This window comes from Narcine bancroftii, chromosome 9, assembly GCF_036971445.1.
Source record: "Narcine bancroftii isolate sNarBan1 chromosome 9, sNarBan1.hap1, whole genome shotgun sequence".
NCBI lineage: Eukaryota > Metazoa > Chordata > Chondrichthyes > Torpediniformes > Narcinidae > Narcine > Narcine bancroftii.
This window is the reverse complement of record NC_091477.1, coordinates 25,501,275-25,513,443: the sequence shown is the minus strand read 5'-3', so window position 1 is coordinate 25,513,443 and position 12,169 is coordinate 25,501,275. Positions and strand designations below refer to the sequence as shown.

Here is a 12,169-nt window from a genome sequence, read left to right as displayed (position 1 = left end):
TTCTACAGTTTTCAGTCATCAAAATGTGGGCTGTAGAATTTGGAATACTTTGTGGGGGCTGGATGGTGGGGGTTGTCCATAATAGTGTGACCTTGAAGATGCAGCATAAAATGACATTTGTTTCAATGGATTTAGCCATTTAAGTTTTGTTAAGGGCTCATTATGTCATGTTGTAGCGACCCATGGCCTACTCCGCAGGCCAACACAAAATGGCTGTCGAACGCGGTGATCGAACAGACGACATGAGCTGAGTGGCCTGTTACCATAGGCCGCAACTGTAGAGGCTAAATTAGCCAATTGCCAGTAGCAGATCACAGGGGGTCCAATCCAGGCCAGCGAATCATAAGATGACCAATCAGCGGGTGGCAGATCACAAGCTATGCCCGGGATGATGCAGCACTCAGCCTATAAAAGGCAGAGCAGATAGCCGAATAAACTCAGTGTCGACTGCACTCTCTCAGTGTGAGCTTCTTTCTTCGAGCAATAATCCTGACCTATAAATGTAGTAGTGTGCTACAAAGTTGGAATTTTTCTGCCAAATATTGTGTTTCTATGTTAATGGATGGTCCACATTCCCAGTATTTTAAGCTGTGCAAGAGACATACATACACACTTTCATCTGCAAACATGATTTCCAGGAGCAAAAACCCTCATCTTACCTGTGCGAACCATTTCTTATATTGACAGTCAGACAGCTATGGAAGTTAGGCATTTCAGTAATCAGTGTGCTGGTGAACATGTACTAAGACCATATTATACATTCAAAGAGAAAGCAGCAGCTGGGGACAATTGCCAGGCTGATGTGATGACCCTCTTCTGCATTACATTAAAATTTGAGGAATCCAAATGCTTAATGTTAATAACCTTTTCTTATACATCTCAGCAACAAAGAAGCAATCCAGAGAAAGCTTGAGTCAGAGAAAGACACCAACCAGCTATGGCAGGAATTAAAGGTCATTATATCCTACAAAGCAAGGGTGAACACCATAAATGGCTACGATTCGCTACCCAATGAGCTGTATACCTATGCTTACTTTGAGAAGGAGAACTCAATGCCCACAAGAATCCCAGCAAAGGTTGATGATCCTGTGATATCTGTTTTTGAGGCCAACATCAGTCAAGAGGGTGAACCCTGACAAGGCATCAGATACTGATGGAGTACCTAGCAGGGTACTGAAAATCTGTGCCAACCAACTGGTCGGAGAGTTCAGACATTTTCAAACTACTGCTGCAGTTGGAGGTTTTCACCTGTTTCAAAAGGGCATCGATCTGTCCAAGAGCAGCATTGTGAGCTGTCTCAATGACTATCATCCAATAGCACTCACGCCTACTGAGCTGAAATACTTCAAGAGATTGGTCATGGCCACAATTAACACTGACCCAAGCAAAGGTGTGGACTCACTGCAATTTGCCTACCATCACACAATATCACTGGCTCTCCACTCAGCTCTAGATCACCAAGACAACAGCAACTCATACACACAGCTATTCTTCATTGATTATAGTTCAACCTTCAACTATTTTTATTTATTTTGAAATATGATCTATGGAAATGTTTGCACTGTGACGCTGTCACAAAACAATGAATTTTGTGACATGTTCATGATAATAAATTCTGATTCTGATACATTAAAAATTAAGAGATTAGTAACTGGCAAACTAAACTAAGATCTCTTTTGTCAGATACACTGAAATCTGGTTAAACTTTTTGTCCAAAAACAAAATGAGCTAGAAGTACAAATGGTCATTCTTAAGCATACAGCTAATAGGAGACAACTTGTGCAGAACAAATAAAATGAATGAATGTTATATCATCAATGTGCTAAACCATATAACCATATACAGCACAGAACAGGCCAGTCTGGCCCTACTAGTCCATGCCGGAACAAATCCCCACCCTCCTAATCCCACTGACCAGCACCTGGTCCATACCCCTCCAATCCTCTCCCCTCCATGTAATTATCCAGTCTTTCCTTAAATGTAAATAACATCCCTGCTTCAACTACCTCCGCCGGAAGCTTATTCCATATCCCATCACAATTTGCGTGAAGAAATTTCCCCTCATGTTCCCCTTATAATTTTCCCCCTTCAATCTTAAACCATGGCCTCTGGTTTGAATATCCCCCACTCTTAATTGAAAAAGCCTATTCACGTTGACTCTGTCCCTTTTAAAATCTTGAAAACCTCCATCAAATCCCCCCCTCAATCTTCTACGCTCCAGAGAAAAAAGCCCCAGGCTGTTCAACCTTTCTCTGTAACTCAAACCCTGACATCCTGTCAAGATTCTTGTGAACCTTCTCTGCACTCACTCTATTTTGTTTATATCCTTCCTATAATTTGGTGTCCTTGGGAATACTTGCTCATACTTATAATAAAGTAAAATTGTTAAATGTGAGTACAATTATATTGTACACATTTTGAAAGTTTAATGCAATATTCAGTTTTGGTAACATAATTGTCTGCTTTGTTCACCAAAAAAAAGTACACAATCATTAATTGATTAAAAAAATTAAATAGGTTTCAAATTTAAATGATATACAAACCTCTACTTCCTTTACAGGTAAGCAGAAAAAAGAGAAAGAGTTACATTATTAAACAAATACAATTAAGTATTTAGAATAATTTGACGGGAGCATTGTTCCAATGTGCTTTGAAAAACCTGTCTGATAAGCTCCCAGACCCCCGGAAATTACGTCAAAACAGAGTTTGAAAAATAATTGCTGATTGTATTTCTATCCATCAGTTTTTGGGCAGTGTAGTCCAAGAGTTTGAGAGTTTACATACGTTCACAGTTATGTTGAGTTTCCCTGGGGACTTTACTTTCATCCCCCTTATCAAAGATGTGCAATTTGGGAGGATAAATGGCGACTACACATCACCTTGTGATGGGTGGGTGTTCCTGGACATGTGACAGAAAATAGGTTGCAAGGAAATAAGTGAAAGAATGGGATTGATGGGATTTCTCTGACAAATGACAGATTCTATGGGCCAAATGGCCTCTTTATGTCCTACTGAAATACAAAAATATCATAAATGTGCATAGTCATTTTTCTCTTGCATTATCCTGGTTTTTTCCATCCTTTGATTTTCCATATTCTCCCTTTACTCAATCTTAAAACTTATCAGGACTTTGAAAAATACAATCAAATCTCCCCTCAACATTCTCTGCTGTAGGTTCAAAAAAAGTTTTTTTTCCCCCTTCACATTAATCAGCAAGGATTGATTATCCTTTTGTTGCTAATAGATTAGTTCCCTCGGTAATGAATTGTACCTATGGTGCAATTGATGTTTCTGATCGTGCGCCTTTGAAACTCTCTTACAATTTGTGATGTTATTTCCAGAGCTCAGTAATGGAGGCTTAATACGACCCTACTTCAAGATGAAATATATGTAGACTTTATTAAGGAGCAGACCTAATTTCTTCTTAACAAATTTAACTGAGGAAATGTCGAGTTTAACTGTCTGGGATAATGTTTAAGGCATACCTTCAGGGACAAATAATTTACTATTCAGCTGGGTTAAGAAAATGAACAAAGGAGGAATTATTATTATTGAATAATAGGATTAAAGAAATTGATAAGAGAATATTCAAGGATGCCCAATGCTGATCTTTATAAGGAAAGGGTAGAACTTCAAATGCAACACGATTCACTTTTAACATACTCTATTGAAAGCCTGTAGAGCTCGTCGAAAGAACCAAAGACTTGTTGATCCAAACCAAGGCTTTTATTAGCAAAAGACCGGAGCTCTTCACAGGTGGCCGACCAGTCCGGAATGATCCGACCTGGCTAGGGACACAACCCTTTAAGGCCCAAACAATAGGTGTGGCTTAGCTCTCAGCCAATCGCTGTAAGCACAGTCTAGATACAGTAACTATATACACTATGTACATTGGTGATAGATCTGTACTATCACATTCACCCCTTCTTGGAGAATTGACCCGGGAAAAAAAAACAAAAACGAGGGAGAGAATGAAAAGGAAGGGGTAGGTCAAGGACTGTAGCGGTCAGGGGGTCTGACCATCCGGCGTGACCGCCGTGGTGCCGGGATTGGGGTCGCTGGAGTGGTGTCACCAGCGGGCTCATCGGGTGCGACTGCTCCGTCGCTCAATTCCCCAGTCGTTTTGTCGGCAGGGTGGCCCGAGTCATTGGGGTGCTGTTGGTCCTTCTGTTGCGGCACGGGGCCTGGAGCATAAGGAGTTGGGGGGTTTGCTGGGTCTACCGCGTCCTGAGCTAGGTCCCGCACCGAAACAGTGTCCTCCCGCCCGTCTGGGAACTCCACGTATGCGTAATGTGGGTTCGCGTGGAGTAGAGTCACTCGGTCGACCAAGGGGTCGTTCTTTGAGTGCCGGACGTGGCGTCGCAAAAGGACGGGGCCAGGGACGGTGAGCCATGCCGGTACAGTGGTTCCCGATTCGGATTTCCTCGGGAAAAGGAACATCCTTTCGTGGGGGGTGGCATTTGTTGCAGTACATAGGAGGGAGCGGATGGAGTGTAAGGCACTAGTGAGAACCTCCTGCCAGTGAGAGGTGGGGAGACCTTTAGACCGGAGAGCCAGTGTAACCGCTCTCCATATGGTGGCATTCTCCCTCTCGACCTGGCCATTACCGCGTGGGTTATAGCTCGTGGTCCTGCTTGAAGCAATACCACACTCCAGAAGGTACTGTTGCAGCTCTGCACTCATGAATGAGGACCCCCTATCACTGTGGATGGAATTGGGGTACCCGAAGATGGTGAAAATACTGTGAAGGGCCTGTATCACTGAGGTGGCAGTGGTGTCTGGGCAGGCCACAGCGAATGGGAAGCGGGAGTATTCGTCGATGGCCGTAAGGATGTAGGTATTACGGTTGGTCGACGGTAGGGGTCCCTTAAAGTCTACGCTAAGACGCTCGAAGGGGCGGGTGGCTTTGATGACGTGGGAGTTATCCGGACGGAAGAAGTGGGGCTTGCATTCGGCGCACACCGAACAGGCTCGGGTCATGGAGCGGATCTCCTCAACTGTGTAGGGTAAGTTGCGCGCCTTGACAAAGTGAGCAAACCTAGTGACCCCTGGATGACAGAGCGCCTCATGGAGTTTCCGTAGTCTGTCCATCTGTATGCTGGCGCACGTCCCCCTGGAGAGCGCGTCAGGCGGGTCGTTGAGCTTACCAGGCCGGTACAGGATGTCATAGTTAAAGGTGGAGAGTTCGATTCTCCATCTGGCGATTTTGTCGTTTTTTATCTTACCACGCTGGGTGTTGCTGAACATGAAGGAGACCGCGCGTTGATCAGTCAACAGTGTAAAGCGCCTCCCAGCGAGGTAATGTCTCCAACGACGTACCGCTTCAACTATGGCCTGGGCCTCCTTCTCGATCGAGGAGTGTCTACTCTCCGGACCCTGGAGGGTTCTGGAGAAGAAGGCTACAGGCCGACCGGCCTGGTTCAAGGTGGCTGCCAGGGCGAAGTCGGATGCATCGCTCTCGACTTGAAACGGGACAGACTCATCGATCGCGTGCAGCGTCGCAGCAGCGATGTCAGATTTGATTCGATCGAAAGCCGCTGTGGCTTCGGTCGAGAGGGGAAAAGAGGTGGTCTTGATAAGAGGACGTGCCTTGTCGGCGTAGTTTGGAACCCATTGGGCGTAATAAGAGAAAAGGCCCAGGCAGCGTTTGAGAGCTTTCTGGGTATGTGGGGGGGGTAAGTCCATTAAGGGACGCATGCGGTCAGGATCTGGCATGACTATCCCGTTTTCCACCACACAACCTAGAATAGCGAGTCGTGTGGTCCGGAAAATAAAATTGTAGAGCTCGTCGAAAGAACCAAAGACTTGTTGATCCAAACCAAGGCTTTTATTAGCAAAAGACCGGAGCTCTTCACAGGTGGCCGACCAGTCCGGAATGATCCGACCTGGCTAGGGACACAACCCTTTAAGGCCCAAACAATAGGTGTGGCTTAGCTCTCAGCCAATCGCTGTAAGCACAGTCTAGATACAGTAACTATATACACTATGTACATTGGTGATAGATCTGTACTATCACAAAGCCAACTTCTTAAACTTTAAAGTCAATATTATGAACATGGGGATATATCAGGTAAATTGTTAGCTGGTCATTTAAAATCAGCTATGGCTAAAAGACAGATTACTAAGATTCGTAATAAAGACAGCAGCATTGTATTTGGTTATATTGAAATTAATAAGACATTTTAGGAATTCTATTCTGATTTATACAAATCTGAGTTCCCCAACAATTATGTTTCTGTGGATAGCTTCCTGCAATGGTTGAATATCCCCAAAATTTCTCCTAATGATCAACTTTTATTGGAAGCTCCAATTTCAGTTGAAAACTTTAAAGGCAATTTCTTCCCTTCAGTCTGGTAAAGTGCCAGGTCCGGATGGTTAGAAATTGCTGAGTTTTAAAAAAAAATGTTTTGCTCATATACTTACTCTTCCCCTCCCCTCAGCTTTTTAATGTATATTGTGATTTAAATCTTTTTAGAATCTTGCCACAGACATTTTATAAAAGTGTCAATTTCCTTAATTCCCAAAAAGGACAAGGACCTTTCTGATTGTGCTTCCTATAGACCAATATTATTATTGAATGTTGATTCTAAAATCCTTTCCAAGATTTTAGCTAATAGATTAGAGATAATCTGAGGAATATTTTCCATAGACTAAACAGGATTTATAAAGAATCAATATTCACACTTTAATATCCATAGATTAATGAATATCATTTATTCCCCATCATTTAGAACTCCAGAATGTGTAGAAAAGGTGTTTGATAAAGTAGAATGGAAAAATTTGGTTGAAGTTTGGAAAAGATTGCATTTTGGCCCTGTTTTTATCTCTTGGATTAATTTGATTTATCAAGCTCCAGTTGTTGCTGTAATTAAGAATAATCAAAAATATTTTTAGGTTATTTTGAGGAACTAGACAGGGTTGCTTTGGAACCCCAAGCAGTCACAATTCTGGATTCCAATGACATTCGGGGAATTAATAATGGAATTCACAAAATATCTTTAGATGAGATGATATTTTAGTATATATTTCAAATGCTGAAACAGCTATTCCTCTAACTTTGTCTTTGCTTTCCCAATTTGGTAGCTTCTCTGGAAATAACTTGAATTATTCCCAATAAACATGTATGTACCTGTTTATAGTCATGTATCTTTTACTGATCTTGGGGTTAAAATTACTAAAACATTTAAAGATTTATATAAATCTAACTTTTTTCCTTTGATAGATTTTGTTAAACAATCTCTTTCTAAATGATCTCCATTGGTTTTTATCTTTACTAGGTCTTATTAATCTTAAAATGACAATATTACCTAAATTTTTGTATTTATTTCAAGCAGTCCCAGTTTTTATTCCAAAATCCTTTTTTTGACAATACTGACTAAAATATCTTCATATTGTGATAGTACAGATTCTATCACCAATGTGTATATGTACATATGTACAGCTGGTAGTGTAGGATGACTGTGATTGGCTGAGAGTGTAGCCACACCTACTGGCAGGTCTTAAAGGATTGCTCCGAGCCAGACCAGGTCATTCTGGACTGGTCGACCTACTTGTGATATGCTCTAGTCTTTTAGTTAATAAAAGCCTTGGTTTGGATCAATAAGTCTTTGGTTCTTTCAACATGCATTACACATATATTTGGAATAAAAAGAATTCCAGATTGAGTAAATTCTATTTGCAGGAATTAAATAAAGATGGTGACATGGCTTTACCTAATCTTAGATTCTATTAATGGACAGTTAACATCCGCTATATTATTTTCTGGACCTGCTATTCTGATAAATTTGAATGCCCTTATCAGGTAGATTTGGAATTGAATTCCATGTAGAGGTATTCAGTTGTCTCTTTATTTGGAGCAGCTCTTCCTTTTACACTTTCTCAGCTTTGTAGACATGTCTCAACCCAATATTTAAACATACATTACAGATTTGGTTTCAATTTTGGAAGTTCTTTGACTTGAAAAAATTTATTTTATCTAGCACCATTTCTCTTAATTATTTTTTTCAACCATCTATAATTGATCAAGCCTTCTCTTTTTGGAAAGTTAAAGGAATAGTTTATTGTTTAGATTTTCTTACATATGGTAGCTTAATGTCTTTTGAACAATTATCTAATAAATATAATGTACCCAAGTCAATTAAAAAAAATAGATACTTCCAAATTAGAAAGTTTCTGAATTCTTTACTGCCTAACTTTCCAACATCGTATCAACTGGATTTAGTTGATACTTTTTTTTTCCATTTTAACCATTCTCATAAGGGTTTAGTAGGCAACATTTATAATAAGTTTTAAGATTGCAATCAAATTCTAATGACAAAATTAAAAGGGCCTGGGAAGAGAATCTTCAGTTACTTCTTCCAGAGGAATCATGGGAGAAGATCTTTGGATTTGTTAATATCTCTTCAATATGCACTTGTCAATCTTTGGTTCAGTTTAAAGTGGTACATCAGGCTCATATGTTGAAAGACAAATTGGTCCGTATTTTTTCTAACATTAGTCTTATTTGTGATAGATTTAAATCAGAAGTGGCTTCTCTAACTCGTATGTTTTGGTCATGTCCTATGTTGGAGAGGTATTGGATAGATATTTTTAAGACTTTATCACCTATACTAGATGTCAGTTTGCAACCTAACCCATTTGGAATTATACTTCCATAAGTGGGACGAGTTCCCACTTCCACATATCGGGTTGTAGCCTTTTCTACATCACATTGGCTGGAAGAGCTATCTTTTTTAAATGAAATGATTCTAATCCACCTACTTTGACTCAGTGGAACTCTAAAAATATGCCATGTTTAAGTTTAGAGAAAGTTAGGAGTCATATATTTAATACTTCTGTTAAATATGAAGAGATTTGGCAACCTTTTATAAATTATTTCTACATGACTTAGTATAATTATTTTCCTTCTGGACTATACTTTATTTCTTTTCTCTTTGTGGGTGAAGACCAGTCAATTAAATTTTATTAATAAATTCTTAGGATCGGTTGTCCAGTCATTTTTTTTTTAAAGATTAGGTGGTGCTTTATATAATAAAGTATTTTTTTTTAAAAGATTCAAGAACATATTCATTAATTGTGGTGTAATACAATGTTATATCATATGATGTCATATAGTTTTTTTAAATTATGTACTCCTTGTCTCCTCATGTATTATTTACCTATAATATGATTAATAAAAAGATTGAAAAAGTTTGATTTATCATCCGATTGTACCAGTACAACCCGACGAAACAGCGTTTTCTAGTTCCCCAGTGCACAAACAGTGCAAATGCATAGACAGACATGTACACAGAACCTTTCTACATGTCTGATGTACACATGTTAAAAATAAATATTATTAATGAATAGCAGAGTCACAGGGAGTTCAAGTGGTTTAGCAATCATTCGATAGTCCCACTGCTTGTGGGAAGAAGCTGTTCCTCAGTCTGGTAGACCTGTCTCTAATATTTCCTGACAAGAGTAGCTGGAAGATGCTATGTTGTGGGGTGGTAAGGGTCCTTACAGATTTTATGAACCCTCTATAAACAACAATCCTGGTAAATCACATTGATTGGGTGAGGGTGGCAAGGGGAGGGAGTCCTCAGGGATCCTCTCTGCTGCTTTTATGGTCCTGTGGTTTGACCGCCGATCCGAAGCTCTACATTGACCGAACCACATTGTGATACAGCCGACCAAGTCGCTCTCGTAGAAAGTTGACAGAATAGTTTCCGGTAGCTTTGCCTACCTCACTCTTCCAAGGAATCTGTTGCTATTGTGTCTTTCTGACAAATGAGATGTTTGCTGTAACCATGATAGATAATTTCTTAAGTGGACTCCAAAGAACTTGCTCTCTTCTCTCTCCATCACTGGACTATTAACGTGTAAAGGAAGGTAAAGTAGTCCCCCCCTTATCCACAGGGGATATGTCCCTCAGCAAATGCCTGAAACCACAGATAGTATCGAATCCTATACAGGTTATGCGTCATTCTGATATTGGGTGTTATGCGATGTGGCCATTGTGCAAGCACCATGTTATATACCGAGAAAGTTATATAGGATACTGTAGGGTACCTGTAAACTTTTTATTTGTAAATAGGCATCAATGTGGGGACCGACACCAGTGTGTAGACCACTGTCAAAAAGAACAAGCTGCATGGTATCTCCTCCCCCTCCCCCCCAAATTGCAAACCACAGTCAGGTGCACTCACTACTGAAGGCAGGAAAATAGCTTACAAGTCAGTCATGGGTTAGCAGCTACTGCTACCAGCCATCGTTCTGTCAACCCTATACAAGAAAAACAGGTTCAGCTTGCGCAAGGGCAGAGTAATGCATTGTTCCCTACCATACTCCTTGCACACCCATGACAGCATGGAAAACATAACTTGAGCTCCATCCTTAAATTCACAGATTACCCTACCATTGTTGGCAGGATCTCTAACAACAACCAAGTGGAGTACAAAAGAAATGTAAAGGGATTTGTGGCTTGGTTCCAGGACTACCTCTTCCTCAATCTCAGTAAGACCAAAGAACTTGTTATAGGCTTCTGAAGGATCAGAGCTCACTCCCCAGTCCTGAGGTGGGGTAGTCGACAGCTTTAACATCTCCAATGACTTTTCCTGGTCCATCCACTTTGATGCAATAGCCACAAAAGTGCACCAATAACTATACCTTTTCAGAAGCCTAAGGAGATTTGGCATGTCACCAGCATCCCTGAACAACTTCTACAAGTGCACCATTGAAGCCATCCTACTGGGTACATCTCTGTGTTTCAGGAACTACTCTGCTCAAGTCTGAAAGAAACTGCAGAGGATCATGAATAGGTCTCAGGCCATCATGCATACCCTCTTTCTCATCATCGACTCCATCTAATACCTGCTGTCCTGCATAAGTAGCCAACGTGTTAAAAGACCCCCAGCTGCATTATCTTCACCCATCAGGGAATGGATTCACAAGTTCAAGATCAAGCATCATTAAATTCTAAATTTAAATTCAGATATACAGCACAGAAACAGGACATTTTGGCTCACAAGTCTGTGCTGCCCAATTTACATCCTATTAACTTACACCCCCGGTATGTCTTGAAGGCTTGGGGGAAAAGAGAGAAAGAGAATTGGAGCCCCCGGAGAAAATCCACGCAGACGTGGGAAGAACATATAAACTCTTTACAGACAGCATGGGATTCAAACCCCAGTCTGGTCCCGATTGTTGGCACTGTAAAGGAGTTTGTGCTGTTATGCCAACCATGCCAGTTTTTAAAAAATCCTGCTAAATGATCCTCAAAATAGTAAAATTGTGTTGCTTTTGTACCATATCAACTTATCTCTATCTGTAACTCTACTTTTGTACAGTGTCTAACTCGCACACCGCCCAAGATGTCTATTTCTATCCTCGTAAATCCTCTATCCCTGCATCTTGGGACAGGTGAACTTGACCCTAATTTCTAGCAAATCCCTGCTGCACATTTTTAAAGGCCTTGAAAAATTGTTAAAACATCATTTTATTTATGGTCACAATAGTCACAAGTTAGAAATGTTGATTACAAAGGGCGGTACAGTTAGTGTAGTGGCTAGCACAACGCTGTTACAGCGCCAAATACGAAGACTCAAATCCTGCAAATTCTGTAAGAATTTTTGTTTTCCCCATGTCTGCACAGATTTCCTTCAGTTTCCTCTCACCACCAAAATGTACTTTAGGTCAATTGGGTGTCATTTGGCGGCAAAGGCTCATGGACCGGAAAAGGGCCTGTTACCTTTCTGCATGTCTAAAAAACCTCATGGAGTGTTAGCGCACAAGTCAGTCAACATTCCTCCATCCAGATCACTAGTTTTGTTCAATTCTCCTTTCTCAGAATAAAAATAAAATGAATAATAAAAATTTCACTGCTCAGGAAAATGGATAAGATGAAAGAAACAAACAAGAGCAAATGTTAGCAAAAAATAGAAATAGCAAAAACAAGGAGAAGGGTTTTTGAGAAAGAGAATTAAGTCCCAGAATCAGAGTTTTACAGCACAAGAGTTGGGCTTGTTCATGCCAATCATATTTGCCTGTGCATGGCCCACATACCACTAAATCTGTCCTATTTAAATGCCTTATGAACTTTACAATTGCTCCTGCTTTTACCACTTCTCTGGCAGCTCATCCCATGTACCCTGTGTAAAGAAGGCACCCCTCAATTCCCTTTTAAAACTTT

At 40.6% G+C, this 12,169-nt stretch overlaps 1 protein-coding gene across 1 annotated transcript in view; it reads right to left on the bottom strand.

The window, feature by feature from the left end:
- spock1 (SPARC (osteonectin), cwcv and kazal like domains proteoglycan 1) overlaps positions 1-12,169 on the bottom strand; it is a 289,966-nt gene that overhangs the window by 193,597 nt on the left and 84,200 nt on the right. The window lies entirely within an intron of this gene.